Genomic DNA, 26878 nt, shown 5'->3' on the forward strand with positions numbered 1-26878 from the left:
AACTGAGCTAGCCCCACCCCACTAAGCTGCTCTTAGATTCCTGACCCTCAGTGACAGATAATACACGCTTGTTGTTTTGCAGCAACAGATAACTAACACAAGGGAACGTCTAGCTGAGAAGGCTGTCCACACACGTAGCATAAGAGTCAGATATGCAGCAGAAACAAGAGGGGAATTAACATTCAGGAAAAAGAGAGAGAAAGTTTGAGAAAGAGAGAGAGAGAGAAAGAGAGAGACTGACCCACCTGCAGGATGGGAATTCCACTCAGTGCTCCACCCAGGAGCTTGCTTCTTATAGCATCTATTCAAATGAACCCTCTTTTGTTCTTTTCTAAAACCCCAAAGTCATTCTGGTTGGAGGCTTATCAATAGGGCTGATGTTTGCCTGATATCCTCTGGTATGATCATACATGTTGGAAAAAGTTTGAGTTAGGTACTAGTTAGTAAAGAGCTGATGTCCTAAGGCTCTCAATTGTCTCCCTCACCCAGGTCTACCCACACTGTAACTAACAAGTTAATGAGGGGCCCTGCAGTGGTGTCCTGGACATTATTCCCACTACTGCCCCCAAGACCAGCACCAGTCTCACTGATGAGTGTCCATGCCATTTGCCTGCCAGATCAACCAATGTGAGCTGACCCAGGACAAAGCATATGATGGTACTATATCTTTGTGCCTCATCTCCGAAAGTAGGGACCTGTTTCTGTTCCAGTGACACTCCTTTTGCTCTGCAGTTATAAGAAATTAAAAAGGAGATTTAATTAAAAGTTTCCCTCCTTTCCAAAGCTTTGTGGTCATCTATACCACCCCAAAGAGGTACTTGCTAAGGTTAGTTGTAGCAAAATGAAGAGGAACATTATGGTCTGGTAAAGTCAAGGCATACACATATATTTGACTATGTGTGTGTGTGTGTGTGTGTGTGTATATATATACATATATATATATTACATTCATAAGATCTATGGAACAGAAGTGTGATCTGATTTGAATAACTGGGAAAAATTGTTTTATTTTCAGTCCTTATCTCTCCTCTTTAAGTGTGAAGACTTAAAAAAAAACTTTCTAATTGTTTGTAATGTTCTATATGATTTTATAATATTCTCTTATAGATTAAATACAGGTGTCAGATGAATGCTACTCTCTCCAAAATTGAGGTCACATATTTGAAAGTGCTAAGTACAGTGTCTAGTACACATCAGCCCTTAATAAATGTCAGTTTCCTTTTTTTATTATCTACAGACACATATTATGACTTTGTTTTATCAAAAGTAGAGGCCTCAAAATACTAAAATAGCATCAATTTTTAGAAATGGAGCAGAGATTCATCTGAAGTCCCCTGTATTGTGAGTAAAATGAACAGTGTCTGACTTTGTCAATAAGAGGGTCCTGGGGTACAATGTTCCTGGGCCCCTTTCAAAGGTTTACAGATATTTACCTTGGTGGTTTAGACAGGTAGCCAAGAGCAATTTCTTAGCAACAAAGAGAAGTTCTGTCAAAGGGCTTCTTACATTTTCACTGCTTCCTAATAAAACATCCTGTGCAAGGTTTAGATGCCTTCAGATAGATACAGAAGAGAAATTCCCCTTTCAGGGAAGACACTGCCAATGAACACAATGGGTAAAGAGAATGCCAGCTTATCAGATACAGCATGCACCACATGCTTTCCACCTGGTTCATTACTAAGGGTGTATTTCCCCATTATAGGCACTGTTACAGGCCCTCAGACATACAAAGTGCATCTGCTACTGTGAGTTTGGGTCCCAGATGGCATCGTCATGTCTCTGAGTCCTGGGCTGGGATAGCAGTCCCATTCTTGTTAGTCTAGCAAGGCGGGACTGCTCACTACCCATGTAGGATGTTAGTCCACCTAAGAGTTCAAACCCCAAGTAAGCTCACAGCCCTGTCCCTGGGGCCATCATGGCCACCCAGCCTGCCTCACCCAGAGGGTAGTCCCCTGTGACCATCACCTGGGCCTGTTTACCTTTGGTCTGAATGTGGCAGGGCAATGTGTTAATTAAATACTTAAGCCCTAATTAAAAGACAATCAAGGGGCCTCTGGGTGGCTCAGTCGGTTGGGCGTCCAACTTCGGCTCAGGTCATGATCTCGAGGTCCGTGAGTTGGAGCCCTGCGTCGGGCTCTGTGCTGACAGCTAAGAGCCTGGAGCCTGTTTCAGATTCTGTGTCTCCCTCTCTCTCTGACCTTCCCCCATTCATGCTCTGTCTTTCTCTGTCTCAAAAATGAATAAACGTTAAAAAAATTTAAAAAAATAAAATAAAATAAAAAAATAAAAGGCAATCAAAAAAACTGGGAAAAAATGTTCATAATTCATATGAGAAAAAAGACAACCCAATTAAAAAAAAAAGTACAATGGTGGCAAATAAGGAATCTGTAAAAGATATACAAATGGCCAATAACATATTTTAAAAGTAATCACGTGATAATCAAGTTCAAATTGAAATGGGATACTGGGGGAGTAGAGGGGGCAGAATCAGTATTGGTAGGAGACTGACAGATAATAAAGACAAGGGTGGGCCTGTGTATGGGAACCAGGCACTCAGCTACTATGGAGAGGAAGTGGATAGATATGACATTTTGGGAAGGAAATGGGCAGCATGTTTTTTTTTTATTTTTTTTAAGTTTACATATTTATTTTGAGAGAGAGAGAGACAGAGAGTCAGCTGGGGAGGGGCAGAGAGAGAGGGAGAGAGAGAATTCCAAGCAGACTCTGTTCTGTCAGCATGGAGCCCAATGCAGTACTCGAACTCATGAACCATGAGATCATGACCTGAACCAAAACCAACAGTTGAATGCTTAACTGACTGAGCCACCCAGGCACCCCTGGCAGCATGTTTTTAAAATACATGTATACCATGACCCACATATTACACTTACAGAAGTCTGTCCTAGGGAAACAACTGGGCAACTGTGCAAAACGTACATGCAACCACGTGAATCCTAGTCTTTGTTATAACCATAAGAATGAAAAAAGCACAAATGTCCAATAATAAAGGATTGGTTAAATGAATCATACAGCAATGCAATAAAATGTTATATAGCATGACAAATGTGAAGTTTTTAAAAAAATATTTTTTAACATTTATTTATTTTTGAGAGACAGAGTGTGAGTGGGGGAAAGGCAGAGAGAAATGGAGACACAGAATCTGAAGCACGCTCTAGGCTCTGAGCTGTCAGCACAGAGCCCAACATGGGGCTCAAACTCACGGACTGCGAGATCGTGACCTGAGCTGAAGCCAGACGCTTAACTGACTGAGCCATCCATGTTCCCTGAAGTATTTTGATGTGGAAAAATGCTCATGATATACTGAGAAAAAATAGTTATGAAATACTGTGTTTAATTGAATATATAATACCTTTGATTTATAGATGCACCAGTTATATTGTTTTTCACTAAGGGGAAAAAAATCCACATTTGTACATGCATAAAAAGGAAGCTATAAGGGAAACAAATCAGTTAAAGTGACCCCAAAGTTTCTTCACCCTATAGCCAAACTCTCCTGGATAATGTTTATCTTCCTAGGAAGGGAGGAAGGATGGCTGGAGGTTGAGTTCAATCTCATGGCCAGTCACTTAATCTATCATGCTTATATAATGAAACCTCAGTAAAAACTCTGAACACCAAAGCTTAGATGAGCACCCCTGGTTAGCAGTATTCTGCATGTTTTCATACACGGATATGCCAAGAGGGTAATACATCCTGGCTCCCAGGAGAAGAGACATGGAAACTCCACATTTAGAACCCTCCCAGACTTCACTTTATGTATCTCTTCTTTGACTGGTTCTGATTTTTTTTTAAATATTTATTTTATTTTTGACACAGAGAAAGACAGAGTGCAAGCAGGGCAGGGGCAGAGAGAGAGGGAGACACAGAATCTGAAGCAGGCTCCAGGCTCCCAGGTGTCAGCACAAAGCCCAACACAGGGCTTGAACCCAGGAACCATGAGATCATGACCTGAGCTGAAGTTGGATGCTCAACTGACTGAGCCACTCAGGAGCCCCATGACTGGGTCTGTTTTTTATCTTTTGGCTCTAATAAAACTGAATCATAAGCATAGCACTTTCTGAGTTCTGTGAATCATTCTGGTGAATTATCAAAGCAGAAGATACAGTGGCCTGGGGACCCCCAATCCTGCAGCTGGCATCTGGAGTGAAGGCAGTACTGTGGAACACCAAGCCCTCATCCTATCTATGCTAATTCTGAATGGTTGACACCAGAAGTCATCACAGTCATTTGGTAAAAACTAATAATAAAGTAAACATGTATGTGTATTCATAGACAGTAAAATACGTAGAAGCATATACATTAAATTTTAACAATAGTTACTCACGTGATGGAACTATCAGTGGCATTTATTTTCTTCTTACACTTTTTAAATCTTTTCTGAATCTGAGAAGTGATTTTGTTTTATTTATTAATCAGGAAAAAAACCAACTTATTTCTCTTTCAAGAGAGAAATAACTTCAAATACTGAGAACTTTTCCCTCTTATAGAGTGGATTCCATGTGTTTCTTTGTGAAAATACATTTAAAAACATCCTTTCCTGGCTCTGTCTTCATGGCACATAGAGTTAGGTCATGGTTATAAACCCAAGACACAAAAACCATTTCAAAAATTCATGCTTAAAAACAAAACCTCTGTTCCCTCTGCCTATATAAGTGGGGAAGGTGAGAGCAGATACATGGGTGGAAACTTTGCTTTTTTATGAAAGGAAAGATTGACCATGGCACATAAAATGGAGAGCAAATTATGAACACAACCCAATTCATTAAAACTAATAACTCTAAACAGAATTTTTTTAATTATTTATTTTTATTTTTTTTTACTTTAGATTTTTTTTAAGTTTATTTATTTATTTTGAGAGAGAGAGAAGGAGAAGGCAGTGAAGGACAGAGAGAGAGGGAGATAGAATCCCAAGCAGGCTCCACGCTGTTAAGCAAGGAGCCCCATGTAGGGCTCAAACCCACTAACCATGAGATCATGACCTGAGCCAAGATCAAGAGTCGGACACTCAACCAACTGAGCCATCCAGGTACCCCCCAAAAAATTTTTTTATGTTTATTTATTGCTGAGACAGAGAGAGACACAGCATGAGTAGAGGAGGAGCAGAGAGAGAAGGAGGCACAGAATCAGAAGCAGGCTCCAGACTCTGAGCTGTCAGCACAGAGCCTGCCGTGGGGCTCGAATTCACAAACCATGAGATCATGACCTGAGCCGAAGTCTGTCGCTCAACCGACTGAGCCACACAGGCACCCTGCACCCAAAAAATCTTTAATTAAAAAAAAAAAAAAGAAAAAAAAACCTGCACAAGGAAAAATGTGTTGAACTGTCTTCTCAAATAATCCAATCTGAGGCCTTACTCCTGATTGCTGTGAGAAAGGCCCCTTTAAGCAACAAAGAAAAATAGGTCTTCATGTGCCATCATCCGTAGTATGGGTTGAGACCACGATGCTTCAGCAGCACATGCTGTGACAAAATAGCAAACTCCACTGAGACACCCCAAGGGCCCTAATGGCATTTGCTCTGCCCCACTGGTAGCGTGCACACACACACACACACACACCTTAACCTACAGCTTCTAACCTGCCATGGGAAACGGAATAAGCACATTTGTAGCTACAGTAAAGGTGAGTGAGCTCTGGGTGAGCCCCTCCCAGGAGTCAAATTCTTTAGTGCTTTCATACGTATACTCTCTAGCCTCTGCCTCTGGCAATCTGGACTGGATTGCCACTTATATGGCAATGCGTTGGAGCCATATTGAAGACGCATTGAGGGTGACCTCTGCAGACATGAGGTCTTGTGGTTCTTGGGACCTCACATGGGCTTTATGCACCACGCACACTGGTTACTTATCCTTTCCTCCACTTTGCCTGTCCAACTGACATTCGATGCATGGACAAGTGATGGACTTCAGCCACGGAAGTCTACAACGTTCTGGCATTAGCATTAAGATCTAGTATTCATTGGGGTGAAAAAAGTAACATATGTCAATTTTAAAGCCCATCTCCTCTTCTCAGGCTAATTATACTCTACTATATGTTTGTGGTATCTAATTTCCATAGTGCTGAAATTTACAGGCTTCGCCTGTCCCTGTGATGTGATCTGCTTTATCCTTATCACGAAGAACATGTTGATGATGAATTCTACAGCCCCTACATCTGTGACCTTTCCCTGCTCAGCAGAGCACAGGTAATTGTATTCAGAGATGTTTCCCAGCCTTGAAGGAGCAGCTGCTGGCAACACAGAGGGCATTTCAAGCTTGCAGTTGCTTGGCTTCCCACGCTCCTGGCAAACTAAAGGCTTCCATTGTGGGCACAGTACAGGTGAACCATTGATTTTTGCTTTAATGGTGAAAGTAACTAGTTCAACCCCGCTCTGTAATCCATAATCTCCAGTGAACCTGGCATTTTTTCCCCAACAGAACAGGTTAATAGGCTTAGCTACTGTTCAGAGATGTGGTGAGTGCATGTGTATGTACGTGTGTGTTTTATAACCTGAAGTCTACAGAGAAGCAAGTGAATACTCCCTCATTCTTTAAGGAATGACAGTAGAGGCTTGTGCTTTTTTCTGCTCATTCCCACAGTAGTGTTTGGAGGAGACTGAGGTACCCAGGACACAATAGATACAATATCTGTGTCAGTGATCCAAGAACAAGGACAGGGTGCAGTATGATTGGATAAGACAGAGATTCTCATTTGCTTCTTGTTGTTTATTTTCATGGTTCTAATATCAAAGTTCACACAATTCTTATCATTTTTCTGTTTTGGGGCTCTATGTTCATTGTGTATCTACTGTCTAAAGTTTTCCACATAATAGATGTTCACTAGACATTAGCCAAATGAATTAATGCTAAATTTTGCTTTTTTGCTGAAGAAACTTACAAAATGCAATGTCAAGTGAGGCTTAGATCTTATCAGACCTTATTGCTATTGCTACAATGCCAAAGACTTCTGTAGTTGAAGTCCTAGCATCACCCTTCCTTGCATCAAATACTGGTGAATAAGATGGGATCAAGATGGTACCAATTTCAATGGAGATGCAGATTCTAGAGCCATTCTAACATGGTAGGAATCCTGACTCCACTACTAAGTGACCTTAAAAAATTACATAATTGCTCCGTGCTCACTTTCCCTACCCAGAAATAGGTATACTATTAGTATTATACTGTTAAAGTGTTATGAGAAGTAAATAGTTTAATTTATTGGTAAGCGGAGTGTAAGTTTTGTCTATTATCATGGAGACCTTCTCATTCTCTCAGGTCCTTTCTCTCACATGGAAAGACCCTGCAGATTATGTTCCCAAAGACATCCACAACAATGTCTCCCCTTCCAAATGCTCTTTTGCAGTATGACCTTACCACTCTTCCACCATGAGGTGAAGTTTAAGTCCCTTTCTCTTGAATTTGGACTGATCCAGTTGCCTGTTTTAACCAATAGACTATTATGGAAATATACTGTATAACATTCAAGATTGGGATTTAAGAGATATATAGCTTCCCGCTCTGCCTTTTGAAATACTCCTTCTTGGAAACCAACCGCCATACTATGAGGAAGCCCAAGCAACCATATGGGCCCCACCTACTAGCTGACAGTCCCACCTGAACTCCCAGCTGGTGGCCAGCACCAAGTGCTACGATGTGATTAAGGCTATTTTGGACCTTCAAGTTACTCCAGTGCCTTGGGTACATAAAACAGAATCCTCCTGATCAATCCACCAAATCCTAAGATTAAGATACTAAATTTTGGGGTGGTGACCAAAAATTATCCCTAAATGGTTTAAATTATCCCTAAATGGTTCCTGGCACAGGAAATGTAGCCAGTGTGTGTGTCTGCAACTGTGATCTCTATTATAATCCACAGTGGCACCACGTAGCCCCTATGCACACCCTGATGTATTTATCAAGCCCCACTGTAAATGACTCTTTAACCAGGTTGTGGACAACTCTCCCCCCTATCAGGGTTAAAAGCTCTCTTGTCTAACTTCCAAAAGGACCGTTTGCTTCTCCAGATTATCATCCCTTCTTCTGAGGAAATGAGGACAAATTCTCCAGGCCTGAACCATTATTTGTCCTTCACTCTTCCTACCCAAATTCCTTGCCTCTCTTCTTTACCCCCATACTCATCTTAGGGACAGTTTCCTGATCCCTCATTGACTAGAGCCTCTCTCCACCAAGACATCGCACCCACCCTACTGCCCCTGCCTGTTCCTCAATGACATAGCCCTACTTCCTAGAGGGTCCTGCTGTTGTAATACACCCATCAGGACAAATAACATATAGTGAGAGAATGTCCCTCCTCAAGGTGAAAGTTGTGGCTCTCCAGACACTCCTCACATAGGTCAGGAGCAGTTTTCACCTCCATCTTCAAGAGTTAAGTGTCCTGAACCTCAACCCATAGCCCAAAGTCTCCTCACCATGACTCCTAGAAAACCCCTGGCAAGGCCTCATGTAATCAAGACTCTAGGTGGTTCCTCTCACATAGCCAGAGTTCCTGAGTTAAATATTGGACTTTACATCCCACATCTGTTGGATTGTTGCTAGACTAATAGAGGCAAGTCATTTGCTTAAATGTCACTATACATGTAACCAATACTCAAATTGAATAAATTTAAGTTGAAAATGACATTTCGTTTCCAGTAGTTTACTTAATCTATGCTACACACACACACACACACACACACACACACACACACCAGGACCAATACTGAATTATTATCAGTGACATATGGGGCATATATTGTGGACCTATCCCACTTGATTGAATCATTACCCCAAAATAAAACCTCATACCCACTACACAGTTACTGCTCATTATCCATTCTCCCTTGGCAACCACCAATCTGCTTTCTGTCTCCATGGATTTACCTATTCTAGATTTTTTATACAAACGGTGTCACAAGGCACCTTTGGTGCCTGGTTTCTTTCAGCTAACATACTGTTTTAGAGATTAATCTACATTGTAGCATGTATTAGTACTTCATTCCTTTTTATGGGTGAGTAATATTCCATTGTGTGGATTTATCACATTTGTGTATTCATTCATCCGTTGAAGAACATGCAGATTGTTTCCACAAAGACCTAGAAAAGGAAGACTGATATGAGACTTAGAAATGAAAGAACAGATTAGAAATTGCAACGAATTGAAAAGTGGTGAAATTTTGGCCAAGTCAGAGTGAAGAGTTTTCACCAAAGATTAGAGCACTCCATTGAAAACCAAAAAGCCAATGTTTTACTAACAAGGATAACTCACAGAATAAAAACCTTGCCTCAGGGATAAAGAACAAAACTGAAATGAAGAAGCCATAACAAAGAATAGAATCAAGCTTGACAGAATCAAAAGGACCCATCAATAACTTCCTGTCTATAAAACCAAAACCCAATACACAATAAAGGAAGGAAAATGATCCAAACTTCTGAAAATATATTATCCATCATGTAATAGAAAACTATTAGATACACAGAGAAGCAGTAAAATGTAAGCCATAACCAAGAAAAAACCTTAATATCAACAAATTCTGAAATTGTCTAGATGCTGAAATCTACCTATAAGGAATTATAAATAGCTATTATAAATATTTTCAAGGACTTAAAGGAAAAAATGAATAAAATGAGTGAAGAGATGGGATGTATCACCATAGAAATAGAAACTATAAAAAGAGTATGAGAATTCTAGAACTGAAAATGATAGTATTTGAATTTATAAATTCATTGATGCCACTACTGACTTTACAGAAAATGAAAAATACAAGAGAATACAATGAACAATTGTACACCAAGTTAGACAATCTAGATGACATGGACAACTTCCTAGAAAAACACAAATTACCAAAAGTGGATTAGAGGATATAGAAAATGAAACCAGATCTATAAAAAGTAAAGAGATTGAGTCAATAATCAAAATCTCCACAAAGGAAAGCTCAGGATCCATATGGCTATACCAGTGGATTTCACCAAATATTTAAAGAATAAGCATCAATCATCAAACTCTTTCAAAAAATATAATAGTAGAAAAACCTTCTTTTTTAAAAAAAATTTTTTTTTCAACGTTTTTTATTTATTTTTGGGACAGAGAGAGACAGAGCATGAACGGGGGAGGGGCAGAGAAAGAGGGAGACACAGAATCGTAAACAGGCTCCAGGCTCCGAGCCATCAGCCCAGAGCCTGACGCGGGGCTCGAACTCACGGACCGCGAGATCGTGACCTGGCTGAAGTCGGACGCTTAACCGACTGCGCCATCCAGGCGCCCCGAAAAACCTTCTAATTCATTCTATAAGGCCAGCATCACCCTAATACCAAAGCCATACAGATATCACCAAAAAAATGAACTATAAGCAATATCCCTTATGAATATATATGCAAAAATCTCTCATAACATTAGCAAGCTGAATTTAACAGCATATTAAAGGATTATACACCATAACTGCATGTGATTTACCCCCCAATACTTCTCAAACTTGGTTACAAACATGAACCTACATAATCAAGGAGCATTCGACACTGCCACTGAACACAAAGTAGAAAATACAAAACACTACAACTAGGCATAACTAGTCAAACTGCTGAAAATCACAAATAAAGATAAAATATTCAAAAAAAAAGGCAAAACCTTCAGAATAATAATATAAATTATACAAATAATGGCTAATTTCTCACATGAAACAATGGATGCCAGAAAACAGTGGAGAAAAATAGCTTTAAAATGCTGAAAAGTAAAACCTATGTGTATGTAAATATTTCTACACCCAAAGAAAACATTCAAAACATGAGATTGTAGGATAAGCAAAAGCTCAGAAAATTCCTCAGCAGCAGACCTGTATAGCAAAAAATGCTAAGGAAACTTTTCAGGCTGTAAGGAAATAATATCAGAAGGGAACTCACATGTACAAGAAGAAATGGCGAGCGCTAGAAATGCTAAATGTGTGAGAAAATATAAAAGATGATCTTTTTCTTCCTTTATTATCTTTAAAGGGAAACCGATGTTTTAAATTTTTAAAAACTATGTTAAGGGCACCTGCATGACTCAGTCGGTGAAGCATCCAACTTCGGCTCAGGTCATGATTTCAAAGTCAGGTCATGATCTTATAGTTTGTGAGTTCGAGCCCCCAGTTGAGCTCTGTGCTGACAAGCTTGGAGCCTGGAGCCTGCTCCAGATTCTATGTCTCCCTCTCTTCTCTCTCTCTCAAAAATAAACATTAAAAAATTTTTTTAACTATTTTATTATGGGGTTTAGGGCATCTATAGTAGTAAAATAATTAGGCATTAGGACAGTAGTGTTTTTAAAATATGTTGAAAAACTATTTGAACTTCTTATTTCAGACTAATTCTCTCCTTGAAGGTGTGCTGCACTTAGCGATTTGCTTTCTAAGGAAGAGAATGTAGCAGAAGCGATACTATGTGATTTCCAAAGGTGGGTAATGAAAAAGATAGCTTCCACCTGCCATATTCTCTAACTCTCATCACTTCCCTGTGGAAGTCATCTGGGTAAGCACATTCAGGCAATTCTATCTGGAGGTCCTTAAGGCCAAGACTAAGGCTTCCCATGAAGAGCCAACACCAAATTGCCTGTCAGAATCCAGTCAACATCTTAACTGCAACCCCCATGTCAGGCCAATTCCCTATAATATGTTTTTCTAGCACCTTGGACTTGCCTGCCATAGAATCTAACAGGATTGCAACTAATAATTAAATTATGTATTTCTTGGGGTGCTAGGGTGGCTCAGTTGGTTAAGTATCTGACTTCAGCTCAGATCATGATCTCATGGTTCATGGGTCCAAGTCCTGCAGCAAGCTCTGTGCTGACAGCTCAGAGCCTGAAGCCTACTTTGGATCTGTCTCCTTCTCTCTCTGCCCCTCCCCCTTCCTCTCTCTCTCAAAAATAAATAAACATTAAAAAAAATTAAATAATAATAATTAAATTATGTATTTCTTTAATGTCTATTACCTGTACACACACACACACACACACACACACACACACATTTGGTTTTGCTTGCCTTGCTCTCTGTTATACCCCCAACATTTGGCACAGTGTATTAACCATGTCTTTTATTTGCTGTCTTTGGATGCTTTAATATCTAGGGCCTTGCTGATCCTGGAGAAACTACCCTTTCCAGGAATAACCAATTCCTAGAGATTATAAACAATTTACCCATGAGTGTACTTTTCAAATGCAAACCAACCAATCAAAAGCCCACATCCCAACCACCTTCTTCATACTTCATACCACTGTCTCCCTGCTCTAATCACCCCAGGGTCAGGTACCAGACAACTAGGGACAGTCCCTTGTGTCTCAGAGCCAATCCTAAATCTGCTTACCCTGCCTCACCTGTTCCTTCCTGTAGAAAACACAATGAAGGCTCTTGTCCACAGCTCCACCATCCCTTGCCTCCTGACTGACCCTCATGCCTTCCCATGTGGCCCCACCATGGCCTTCAAAGGCAATCATCTCCTAATCTGTTGACCTTATTATACCTCAGATTTTCTATTAATACATTATATCTTAAAATACACAGTACCTGGCGCTCAGTAGGTACTCAATAAATATATGTTGAATGAATGTACCAAATGAGATTACAGTACAGTAAAACCTTGGTTTGCAAGCAAAATTCGTTCTGGAAGCATGCTTGGAACCCAAAGCACCTGCATACCAAGATGAAATTCCCCATAAGAAATAATGGAAACTCAGAGGACTCATTCTACAACCCAAAAATATTCCTATAGAAATTATTACAATACTGTAATATAATACAAAATAATAAAGAAAATACAAAATATAAAGAAAAAATAAATTAATTAACCTACACTTACCTTTGAAAACCTTCATGGCTGGTGTGAGGGAGACAAGAGACAGAAGGGTTATTGTGTAGGACGATTTTCACTATCACTAATGAAATCATTACTGACTATTGGCTCAATGGAATCGTTTTCTGCATGGGGGCCATTGTATACACTCTAATGGATGTTGACTACAGTACAGTGTTAATAAACTCTTGTCATAGACTGTATTTAATGTAACTGACAATAAGGCAGCAGAGGAAAGGGACTATATCTGCAGGCAGGCTGACCTAGAATGAAGCAAAGCATTCCTAAGCTTCCTTTGGTCTGGAAAAGCATAGGACTGTCCATAGGTGCTTTGGAGGGACAAAAAATACACTAGTGTCAGTTGTGGGCACCTTCCAACCTTCTGAAAAATCACTGATTTCTGCCAAACACCACAGCCTGAGACCGAGCATCCGAGCATGGGAGATGATCACCTACAATCCTGCAGAGAGAGAGAGAGAGAACCATTGGCTCAGTTGTGATCATGTGACATTTGGCATCACGTACTACTCATATTGCAAGACATCACTCATTTATCAAATTAAAATTTATTAGAAATGTTTCTTCGTCTCGTATAGAACACTCACAGAATAAGTTACTGACAATCCAAGGTTTTACTGTCTCTTAAAGATTGCAGTGTTTCCAACATGTAAGTAATGATCCTCTTCCAGTTTTTTCCCCTCGAATGTCCTCTTCTTTACAAGTTTGTGATTTGGGATGTGGGTTCTCAAGCCACAGTGCCTTTCTAACTGTGTGACCTTGGGCAAGTTTCTCACCCTCTCTGAACCTTAGGTTTTCCTATATACAAAATGTGAATAATAATGCTTGCCTCACAGGATTTTGAGGAACAAATAAGTTCACATTTACAAAGCTCTTATAACACTGCCTGGTCCACATTAAAGTGCTTAAAAACATCCGTTGTAATTATTATCCCACCAACCCCTCTCTCAGCTCCCTCTGCTGATATTTAGTAGGCAAAATTAGAGTACAGTTCATATCCCTTTAGACTGACTGTCATAGGTCCTCTGGAACCCCAGAAGACTCATTTCTTTCCAGCCTGATCAGTGTCACTGTTAGAGTTATGCGGAATACGGAAAGAAAATCAGCGACAATAAACCAGAGTTTTCTTTCCATTCAGAAGATACGCACACTCCTAGTGCCATTTGTCACCTTTTACTCTCAACTTGCTATAGAATTCTGCTTCTAAAACTTCTCCCCATTTGGGTTTAGAATTAGCTTTTAAACTCATAAAAGGAAAACAACAGAGATGCAAGTTTTTCTCTTTAGCAATGCAGCCATACATCAACCAAAATCACTGCGGGCATCCCATCCAGCTCGCTCACCCTGCTCTCTCACCTCTCCCAGGGATTAAATGAGCTCTGGTATGTCCCTGCAGGATGCTTTGTCAATCTGATGAGGACATTTGGGTATAAATTCCCCTCTGTTGGGCTGAAAATGGAAGGAGATTTCTCCTTCCTGAGAAAATAACAGAGAAACTGGAGTAAGAACAAAGAAAATGTGAAGCAAAAATAAAATCCACACTTGGTACAAAACAGGAAAAGATTTTAAGACTGGCTGTTTTCTTTCTCAGTGCAATGAGAAAACACTGGCCTCTACTCAGATTTTAAGGTTTAGAGTTTTTATATGGTAGGGAAAGGTTTAGTTTGTTTTTCTTTTTTTTAAACCCAAATAAATAGAAGTGATTAGTATGGACCAAATCATAACATAATTCTGAGTTATTCAAAAGAGATAGGTATTCAAAATACCTATACCCACATACATTTGCCCACTAATTCCTGTGTGTCAGACAAAATTATTACCTGCTCATAGACACCTTGAGGTCCTCAGAAATCAAGACAATATCTTTCTTCCTTATCTGTGAGTGCCCACCGACAGGACTGGTTCATAGTAAGTACTCAATAAATGACAATGCTGGGAGGCAAAGGAGAAGTAGGTGTAGATAATTCATTCTGAATAATCAACAGTTCACAAATGGTCCTTCCTTTCAATCATCCTCTTGAAGGCCTGTTAAAATTATGTAATGGTGAAACTGAACACATGGATCTTTTCTGAACACAATCGTATAGAACTATCTTAAGAAACAAGAAAACTCTCAAATAAACAACCTAAACTTACACCTAAAGGAGCAGAAAAAAAATAAGCAAAGTCCAATGCCAGTAGAAGGAAGGAAATAATAAAGATTAGAGCAGAAATAAATTAAATAGGGACTAAATAACAAAAGATCAATGAAACCAGGAGCTGGTTCTTGGAAAAGATCGACAACATTGATAAACCTTTAGTCAATTTCATTAAGAAAAAAAGAGAGAGAGCTCAAATAAATAAAATCAGAAATGCAGGAGAAATAAAAAAATAATACCACAGAAACACAAAGGATTATAAGAAGATATTCTGACAAATTATATGCCAACACATTGGACAACCTAGAAGAGATGGATAAATTCCTAGACACATATAACCTTCCAAAACTGAATCAGGAAGAAATAGAAAAATTGAACAAACTGATTACCAGCAACAAATTTAAATCAATAATCAAAAAACTCCCTCCAAAAAGGTCCAGGAAGAGATGACTTCACAAGTGAATTCTACCAAACATTTGAAGAAGCATTAAAAGCTACCAATCAACATGATACATCACACTGATAGGAGAAAGGATAAAAAGCATCCAATCATTTCAATAGATGCAGAAAAAACATTTGACAAAGTACAACATCCATTCATGATAAAAACCCTCAGGTTTAGAGGGAACCTACTTCAACATAATAAAGACCATTTATGAAAAACCCATAGCTAGCATCATACTCAATGGAGAAAAACTGAGAACTTTTCCCCTAAGGTCAAGAACAAGACAAGGATGTCCACTTTTACCACTTTTATTTAACATAGTACTGGAAGTTCTAGCCACAGCAATAAGACAAAGAAATAAAAGACATCCAAATCGGTAAGGAGGAAGTAAAATTTTCAGCATTTGCAGATGACATGGTACTATAAATAGAAAACCCTACAGACTCCACCAAAAACTACTAGAACTAACAAATGAATTCAGTAAAGTCACAGGATATAAAATCAACATACAGAAATTTGTTGCATTTCTATACACTAATAATGAAGCAGAAAAAAGAGAAATTTTAAAAAAATACCATTTACAATTGCACCAAAAATAACAAAATACATAGTAATAAACTTAACCGAAGAGGGGAAAAACATGTACTCTGAAAACTATAAAACACTGATGAAAGAAATTGAAGATGACACAAAGAAATAGAAAGACATTTCATGCTCCTGGATTGGAAGAACTAATGTTAAAATGTCCATACTGCCCCAAGCAATCCACAGATTTAAAGCAATAAATATCAACCACATTTTTCACAGAATTAGAACAAACAATCTAAAATTTGTATGAACCACAAAAGACCCCAAATAGCCAAAGCAATCTTGAAAAGAAAAAGCAGAGCTGGAGGCATCACAATTCCAGACGTGAAGTTATATTACAAAACTGTAGTGACCAAACAGCATGGTACTGGCACAGAAATGGACACACAGATCAATAGAACAGAATAGAAAACCCAGAAATAAATCCACGATTATATGGTCAATTCATCTTAGACAAAGCAGGTAAGAATATGCAATGGGAAAAAGTCTCTTCAACAAGTGATGCTGGGAAAGCTGGTCAGCTACGTGCAAAAGAATGAAACTGGACCACTTTCTTATACCATACACAAAAATAAACCCACGGTGAGTTAAAGGTATAAATGTGAGACCTGAAAACATAAAAATCCTAGAAAAGAACACAGGCAGTAATTTCTCTGACATTGGCGGTAGCAACACATTTCTAGCTATGTCTCCTGAGGTGAGGGAAACAAAAGCAAAAATAAACTACCGGGACTACATCAAAATAAAAAGCTTCTGCACAGTGAAGGAAACAACCAACAAAACTAAAAGGCAGCCTACTGAATGGGGGAAGATATTTGCAAATGGCATGTCTAATAAAGAGTTAATATCCAAAATATAGAAAGAATTTATATAATCCAACACTCAGAAAATAATAAATTCAGTTTAAAAATGGGTAGAAAACATGAACAGACATTTCTCCAAAGAAGACATAAAGACACATGAAAAGATACTCAACAATCACTCATCATCAGGGAAATACAAATCCAAGCTACAATGAAATATCACCTCACACCTGTCAGAATACCTAAAATCAGAAACACAAGAAACAAGTTAGTGAGGATATGGAGAAATAGGAACACTCGTGCATTATTGGTGGGAATGTAAACTGGTGCAGCCACTTTGGAAATCAGTATGGAGGTTTCTGAAAAAATTAAAAATAGAACTACCTTATGATCCAGCAATTGCTCTACTGGGTATTTACCCAAAGAATGCGAAAACACTAATCTAAAGGGATACGTGGGACCCCTAAGTTTATTGAAGCATTATTTACAATAACCAAATTATGGAAGCAGTCCAAGTGTCCATCAATAGATGAATAGATAAAGAATTGGTATATTTATACAATGGAATATTACTTAGCCATAAAAAAGAATGAAATTTTGCCATTTCCAACAACATGGGTGGATCTAGAGAGTATCATGCTAAGTGAAATAAATCAGTCATAGGAGGACAAATACCTTATGATTTCATTCATATGTGGAATTTAAGAAACAAAACAAATGAGCAAAGGAGAAAAAAGAGAAAAGTCAAGAAATGGACTCAACTATAGGGAACAAATTGATGGTTACCACAGCGTAGGGGAGTCGGGGGATAGGTGAAATAGGTGATAAGGAGTAATGGGATACTTATGATGAGTACTGAGTAACGTACAGAATTGTTGAATCATTATATTGTGCACCCAAAACTAATATAGTACTCTAAATATACTGGAATTAAAATAAAATTAAATAAATTAAAATTAAAACATAAAGTATTTTTAGAAGTTTATTTTTAATATTTTATTTATTTTTGAGAGAGAGACAGAGTGCGAATTGGGGAGGGGCAGAGAGAGAGGGAGACACAGAATCCAAAGGAGGTTCCAGGTTCTGAGCTGTCAGCACAGAGCCCAATTCAGGGCTCGAATCCACAAACCGTGAGATCATGACCTGAACTGAAGTCGGACCTTAACCGACTGAACCACCCAGGCACCCCAAAAAAAAGTACTTTTAATTACAAAAAAAAAAAAACAACCAGAGTTAATACCTAGTCTTCTCAAACTATTCCAAAAAAATAGGAGAGGACAAAAAGCTTCCAAATTCATTCCGTGGGGACAGTGTTATCCTGACACCAAAACCAGCAAAGACACTACAAAAAGAAAACTACAGACCAACATCTCTGATGAACATAGATGTAAAAATCTTCAACAAGATATTAGCAAATTGAACTCAACACTATATTTTAAGAAACAGTTGCCACGATCAAGTGGAATTTATTCCAGGAATGCAAGGGTAGTTCAATATTGCAAACCATTCAATGTGATAACCACATTAATAAGAAAAAAGATAAGAACGATATGATCATCTCAGAAAAAGCATTTGACAAAACACAACATCTGTTCAGAGTAAAAACTGTCAACAAAAAGGTTTAGAGGTCGCAGAGTGAAGTGCAGCCGGTCCAGGCCACAACAGAAGAACATGGCATCTGCAGAGCATGTGCATGTTCATAGATGTGGGTGGTCCCAGGAATTAACCAAGAGAGGTATGTTTCCTAGGGAAGTGATTTGAAGAGCTGCCCCCCAGGAGGGAAGCTGCTAGCAAAGGCCAGGAAAAGCGCCTAGAAGTTAATGGACTGGTTGATCACATTGAAGCTAAAGCCGGAGAGGAAGGAGCTGAAGAAGTGGTGTGTTTTGTAAAAAAAAGTACGGATGGGTTGACAACCGATTCAAAACGAATTTGGAACTTCAGGTGCCAGCAAAGATGGAATGAGCCCATTTTCACCTATTTCTCCTACTAATTACAGCTAAAAACTCTGGACAAAATACAAAAACAACTTCTGAGGACTCTGGAAAGTAAGTAAGAGCAGGTGATTTAGGGAAGGAAGTCAAAACTTGAAGCATGACCAATACAGGAGCGAGTTTACTCATCTTTTCCTTTATTCTCCTGTCTTTGACCTAAAGGGCGAGCCACTGACAGAAACACAGAGAGCAGACAGCAAGAACTCCATGTGTAACACATTCTTCCTAGCCGGAGGACCAGGAAAAGAGACCCCATGAGTCTGAGAGTGTGGAAGGAATCTATTTCTTCACCTCTCCTTTTTTCTCTTATTTTTCTATCTCTGCTCTAAGGGTAACCTCGGTTGCAAAACAGTACTGTTTCTGCCACTGCAGCATAAAACCTAAAACCTGAGGTGGAAAGAAAACAAAAACAAAAACCCTGTTTCTTTGGCCAGAGGAACCATGAAGAGGGGGTAAAGAGAGTGTGGGGAAATCCTGGTGAGTAGCAAGCTGGAGGTAGGCATCCCCTTATTCTGAGAATAAACCAGTGAAAGTCCTTGGCTCACCCCTGAGTGGCATATACATGCAAGGGACCCAAGGAAGCATTTAGCAAAGGTTTTGCTAACTGAACAACCATCTGAAACAGCCCCAGAGCTTCCAGACTAAGCCCTGAGTAATACAAGCCGGGGGGAGGGGTGGGGGCAGTCACAGAGCATGGGAGGGGCTTGGAAATTTGAATTGGATATGGAACCACCACTCACAAAAAGTGAGTCAGGATTTGCATCCTGAACTGAATCAGTTGGTTTGCTCACTGAAGAAGAAAGATTAACATTGTTCAGGGATATTTACTTACTTACTTACTTACTTATTATTTTAACATTTATTTATTTTTGAGAGAATTACTCTGGATTTTTCATCAAAAACCATGGAGGCTAGCAAACATTGGACCACATCTTTAGAATGCTAAAAGAAAATATTCGTCAATCCAGAATTCTATATCAAGTGCAATATCTTCAGAAATTAATATGAAATATATTCTCAATGATTAAAAACTAAAAGGATTTGTCATCAAGAGAATCAACTAGGGGGGCCTGGGTGGCTCAGTCAGTTAAGCATCCGACTTCAGCTCAGATCATGATCTCAAGGTTCATGGGTTCAAGACCTGCATTGGGCCCTGTGCTAACAGCTCAGAGCCTGGAGCCTGCTTTGGATTCTCTTTCTTCTCTCTCTCTTCCCTTCCCCCGCTTGTACGTTCTCTCTCTCTCTCTCTCTCTCTCTCAACAATAAATAAACTTTACAAAAAAGAGAGAGAGACATCAACTAGAAGGATGTAAAATTCTATGGGCTGGAGGAAAACTTATAACTTCAGAAACCAAGGAAAGGCAATCAGGTTGGCAAAGATCTGGATAAATATTAAATTACTTTTCTTTCCTTATATTCTTAAAATATGTATGACTATTGAAAAAAAAACTACAATATCTCATGGGGTACCCAATGTATACAGAGGGTAATATGAAATATATGGTTGTAAAGCTTCTATGTTACATTTTTAATGGTAAAGTTGGTAATGGTCAGTTGACTGTAAAAAAAAAAAAAGTTATGTATATTGTAATACCCAGAACAACCATTTAAAAATGCAAAGATATATAGCCAAAAAGCCAAGAAATAAAGAAAAAATGAAATACTGAAAACATTTTCCAAGAGTCCAAAGAGGCCAGGAAAAGGGGAACAGAAGAACAGAAAATGGCAGAGAGAAGACAAACCAAAAACAAGTAATATTATACTTAATAAAATAAAATGACTCTCAAATGCATTATGCTAAGTGCAGAAAGCCTGACTAATGAAGTTACATACTGCATGATTCCATCTACATGACATTCTAGAAAAGGCAAAATCATAGGTATGGAGAACAGATCAGTTGTTGCTGGCAGTAGAGGAGTAGGGCAGTAGGAGGTTGGTTTGATTACAAAATGGCGAAACAAGGAAATTGTTTCAGTGTAATGGCAGCGTTCTGCACCCTCCGTATGGTGGTGATAACACAGATGTAAGCATTTTTCAAAGCTCATACATTTTGCTGTCTGTAAATTTAAACAAAATTCTGTTTTAATCCAGAGCATGTGACTGCCCAAAACTGCATGCCACTTTCTTATGGCCTGGATGTCTCCACCAGGATCCGGCTTGGGAGCTCTCTTATAAGTCAGCTATTTAAAAATTATAACACTGTATTAAACACTCATTATGCAAACATGACAGCCCATTTGAGGGAAAAGAAATCTATTTAGCCCATTAATTAGATGGACTATATTACTGATTATTCAAGAAAACCAAATCACTCTTTCCAAACATTGTTTTGAAAAGCTACTAGCATTCCTACTTGGCATGCCAGGAAGACACTTAAGACCAGGACCTCTCCCACCTGCTGCCCTCCCAGGAACCCAGGGTGGGGAAGTGTTGCCAAGAAGGGAAGGTATTTGCACTGATGGGGCAGCTTTTCCTAAGTTGTAGTAGTTTGTTCCAAATGCCTCCAGTATGAAATAAGGAAAGCAACAAAATGTAGAGTAGAAAAATCATAGCAGGAAAAAATAAGATGTGTATATCTTCTAGACGATGTATGACAATTCACACAAGACTGTGTATGTAATAACATAGCTTGCTTTTAACAGTATCCACAATGTACTTACTCTGTAATAGTAATGCCACCCTTCGGCCTGTCTTGCCATCGAGTGTTCCCTAAACAAGTTTGTGCCTTGACTCTAATGCTCTCCCTGCCCAGGCATGACTCCATCTTCAAATCACCATGTGAAATACAGCAGAACTGCTGAATTGGCAGTGCTTGGAAATATCATTCCTGCTTGCATAATTAGAAATACACTTACATGACAAGTTGCTTCTAAAGGCCATGTGTCACCTATAGGAGTCTGCTCCATTATTTTCAGTGGGCAATTTTTAACTCAAAGGCTACTCATTGGGGGAGCTTTGTAGATGCAATTGCCACCAAGTGCCAGTGAGTAGCTAGCAGGAGTGTCCGTGACATGACTGGGAAGAGGACAGGATGATCACTCCAGCTAATGATCTGCAGTGACAAGCAGGCTGCCGTTAATTTAGAATGAGTGCTTGGACCAGCTATCAACTTAATGAAAATATCTATCGTGCCTTTAAATTTAAATATCATACCTATGATGAATTCTAAAGCAGGAATTCCTGCCAATTACTGGTTTTCCTCTATCTTCATGTTGAAAAACAGACTAGACTGTTGTGACAGCCATAGCTGAGACGAGCTGACACTACCTTCCTTGCTCTGCCCCCATCCTCTCCCTCTGCTGGGAATTCAAGTCTTATGGGCCACCTGTGCTCCTGGTACCACCATCCCCAAGCAGCTACCCCAACTTCTTTCCACTTGATATGACTCTATTTCCATTTTCCCCACCCTCTCTTTGGCACCCTTTGGATTTTTGTCCCCTGGAAAAATTTTAAGCCCTCACCAAATGTTCCTTACCCTACTAAAATCCATCTCTGCCCTCCAGCCTCTCCATCCAAGCCCTTTTCCTATCTCTCCTCATCCTCTGGGCAGTCCGCCATCTCCCATTAATCTTCAGCAAACAAATACTCTTCGTCAATGGCTCATGCCATTAGTTCTTCTATACACCACCCAGATAACTTCTAGCCCTTTCTCCTGGGCTCTACACGGTCTCCTGCAGTGTCCAACAGGCCCCTCATCTTCAGCAGTTTCCAGGAACTCTTTGCCTGTGCCCCCCACTCACTGCCCCTCCCCAGCCTCTCCCTACCCAACCAGGTCATGTTGGTCTTTCCTCCTGGCTGCCCACTCATCCCTGTGACAAATTCCTGGTCGGCCTTTGAACCCAAGCTCAAGTCACCTCTATAAACGAAACCCCAAATATTCACTAACTTCCAGGAGGTGCAAAGACCTCACTCCTCTGTTCTATTAAACAATATGCACTTTTGTAGTATAACAATTATTGAAAAATTTTGCAATCAGTTAATGTAGTCTCTCCCGATTGACCTAGAACATACTAAAGGCATTCTTTTCCTCCTAACCTGTTCTTTTCTTCCTCTACCTCCCTCTCTTCCTTCTTCATAATGTTCTTCCATTTTAGTATTTTATTTTTATCCTTTTGTGCATAGTTCCATATCTGGCTATGAGTCGTTACTGAATGAAGAACTGACTAATTGTGGTAGGATGCAAGATGTCCAAATAATCTACCTTCATTTAACAGATGAGAAAATTCAAAGTGAAGCCCAAGGAGCGGATATGATTTCTCAGACTCACACAACTTATGTCACGCCAGTGCTGGAATCCAGATGCTCTGAGTCCTAGCCCTGAGGACTCTTTGTAGTGTGCTACATTTCCTCTCTGTATTTAGAGGCACTTCCTTTTTCTGATAAGTGCTTTCAATCATTAAAAATTACAAAAATTTACAGAAAGGTACATTTACTCTGTTAAAATCTTTTAGAAGACTTCTAAGAATGGTAATTGTAGCTATCATTTTTTTAAAAAAGAAAAGACATAAACCTCCCAGACACATACAACAAGGAATTATAAGAATTACAACTATATTGAAACTATGGAAATCTGTCACTTTTACCAACTTGAAAGACTATCAGCCAGAGGAAACACGGTTTGGATTCAATTCAATGCCATCTTTATTCACTGAAACACAACAATTTTTGAATGAATCATCTGGCAGGGAGGCAGGGTGGGCAGGGAGCCACGGTAACAGGCTCTCAAGCAAAGTAAACTGGATGCCCTCTTTGAGTCTAGAACATTCTCCAGTAAGCGTCTTCACCGGGATAAGAGGGGTGGTGTGGATCAGGATGCTCCAGAGAGAAAATTACACATTAACCTATCCTAAGTGCTAAAAGAGTCCTACTAGCTCAGACTATAATTTGTAAATATGATAAAGCACAGGTAATTTACCAAACTCTTGAGGAGAATGAGCATCTAGAAAGGACACTAAACTAGGCAACCAGCACAAATGGCTCCCAATTAAAAAGATTTAATGCAGAAAACAGAAGATAATCTTTTATAAATACTGAATAGTATTCATAGTCACATCTAAAGGCCCCTCTGAAAAAGAACCTACCAGAGACATAAAAAAAAAAAAATAGTTGCAGGAGGAGCAATAATTAAAGAAATATATTTAAATCAAAGAACTGAGAAGCAGAAAGAATGCTGTTAAAAATAAAATTTTAGAATTGGTAAATCAGCAGAAGGAGGTCCCCCCAAGCATGATAAAATAGGAAAAGGGATTGACATTGTAAAGTGAAGAAAGTTAAAGACCTCAGAGGATAAGTTTGAGAGAGTCAATATCAGCATCATATAAATTGAAAATGTAAATACCCAATGACAAAACAATTATTAAGAAATACTAGCTGTGGGGCACTGGGTGGCTCAGTCAGTTGAGCATCTGACTCTTGATTTCATCTCAGATCGTGATCCCAGAGTCATGGGATGAAGCCGCACATCGGGCTCCTTGCTGAGCATGGAGCCTGCTTAAGATTTTCTCTTTCTCTCTCTCTCTCTCTCTCTCTCTCTCTCTCTCTCTCTCTCTCTCTCCCCTCTGCCCCTATCCTCTGCTCATGCTCTAAAATAAAATAAAATAAAATGAAGAATTTTAAGGTATAGAATTTGTCACAGTAATAACAATCTTTCATGGCAATTCTGTAAATTTGTGTGAATTCATAAATTAGACATGGATGAGAACCTGGGTGGCTCAGTCAGTTGAGCATCTGACTCTTGATTTCAGCTCAGGTCATGATCCCAGGGTCATGGGATCAAGCTCCGCATTGGGCTCTGCATTGAGTGGGGAACCTGCTTAAGATTCTCTCTTGCACAGAGTGCCTGTGTGGCTCAGTCGGTTAAGCATCTGACTTTGGCTCAGATCACGATTTCAGTTTGTGGATTTGAGCCCTGTGTCAGGCTCTGTGCTGACAGCTTGGAGCCTGGAGCCTACTTCAGATTCCGTCTCTCTATCTCTCTGTTCCCAAGCAAGCAAACATTTAAAAATATATATAACAACAACAACAAAGATTCTCTCTCTCTCTCTCTCAAAAAAAAAAAAAAAAAAAAAAAGAGTGCTACACACTCCAAAATGATTTTCTTCCCCATCCTAAATATTAAAACTACAGCAACCTTCAGTCCTCATCATTATGCCATTATGCACAATATTGCAAATTAATGAGTTTTAAACTGTTTTCTGAGCAATGAATGGAAGACAGAGAAATAGGAATAAAATCCCAGATTATTCAATAAAAGATAAGGGGAATAAAAGGGAAGTAAATGCATGTTACAATTCTTGGCTATATGAAGGCTGGTGGTTATGAATAACGTTTAATTCTTAACTTTGATAGAATAATATATGGAAAGAATATGTTTGTAATAATTTAAGAGTAAGCACTTTAGAATAACATTTAGATATAGTATTTCATATCCCTAGAGCAGAAAAAAAAAGACCAAAAAAATGATAAAACAAGGAAGAGGCACGAAAGGTGAAAGGAAGAAGCAATCAGAAATCACAATGAACATAAAACATAAAATAAGATGGCAAGAGAAAGATTAAGTATATCATTCATCACAATAAATAATAATGGGCACGGATAAAATTATTCTCCTTGTTATGTCTTATATTCAAAGAAAAAAAGGAACAGATTAAATAAAAGAGCAAAAAACAGCTAAATGCTATTTTCAAGGTACTTATCTATAATAAAGGATAAAGAAAAAAGGTAAAAAATAAAGAAGCGAGCAAGAATAGATCAGAACACTGCTCACAGTGGCAAATGGCAAAAGTATTAACATCACACAGAGTGCACTCTAAGGTCAAAACATCAAATAAGGCTGAGAAGAATTTTAGTGATAAAAGGTACTATCTCTAAAGAAATTGTTACAAACACACACTAAACGATATTGTATGGAAATACTTGAAGCAGAAAACAAAACTAGGAATTCAAGTTTATTTTAACAAGATCACAATGAAATTTATAAACTGATATCATATCCAGTAGAAAAAGAATTAATATGATGAGGTCATTTGAACTGCATGATATGCTTTATTTAATGGACATACTGTTTTTGTATAAAACAGAAAATCTTTTTAAAATGCTCAACTATTTACAGAAATTGTTTATAAACTGTGCCATAAAGAAAATCTTAAGTTCATAGAGATAGATAGATGTTAGATAGAGAGATAGATATAAAACGAACATACTATATTCTCTGACAACAAAACTAAAACAAGCCGCCAAAATATAGCCCCCTCACCCAATCTAACTATCTAGAAATTGAAAAGCACTCACAAATAATTCATGAATTAAAGATGAAATAATTATAGTAACAGACAAATTAATTAGAAAAATGACCACAGAAAGAACTCTACATTTCAAAACCTATAGAATATGGTCAAAACTCTTATTAAAAAAAAGCAAAAATACTTGAAAAAGTAGTCTCCTTATTGCTAAAAGCATGGATTCTAGACTCAGGTTATACAAGTTCAAATCCCAGCTCTTCCACTTACTTAATTTGTGTGATCTTGGAATAATTATTTCACCTTGCCTCATATGTAAAATGGTAATAATAATAATAATAATGCCTATCGATTACGGTGTTGCAAAAATGAAATGAGGTACTCCATGTGATCTCCTTCCATAGGTGGTCTGTGGAGGAGATAATAGATGAGAGAGAGAAAGAGAAAGAGAGAGAGACAGGGGGAAAGATTGAGATTGATTGGTTGATTGACTGACTGATTGATTGATTGACAGAGATTTTAAATGTTATGGAGTGAATTTTATTGCCCCTCCCAAAATTCTTATGTTGAAGTTCTAATCCAGAATATCTCAGAATGTATTTGGAGACTGAGACTTTAAGTGGTAATTAAAGCTAAATGAGATGATGAGGGTGGGCCTTAATCCAATTTGACTGGTGACCTTATAAGAAGAAAAGTTTGGACACACAAAGAAGACCAGGTAAGAACTCAGCAACAAGGAGGCAAACTGCAGAGAGAAGACACAGAAGAAACCAACCCGCTGACACCTTGATCTTGGACTTCCAGCCTCCAGAACTGTGAGGAAATAACCTTACATTGTTTCAG

Source organism: Neofelis nebulosa, chromosome 6, assembly GCF_028018385.1.
Source record: "Neofelis nebulosa isolate mNeoNeb1 chromosome 6, mNeoNeb1.pri, whole genome shotgun sequence".
Taxonomy (NCBI): Eukaryota; Metazoa; Chordata; class Mammalia; order Carnivora; family Felidae; genus Neofelis; species Neofelis nebulosa.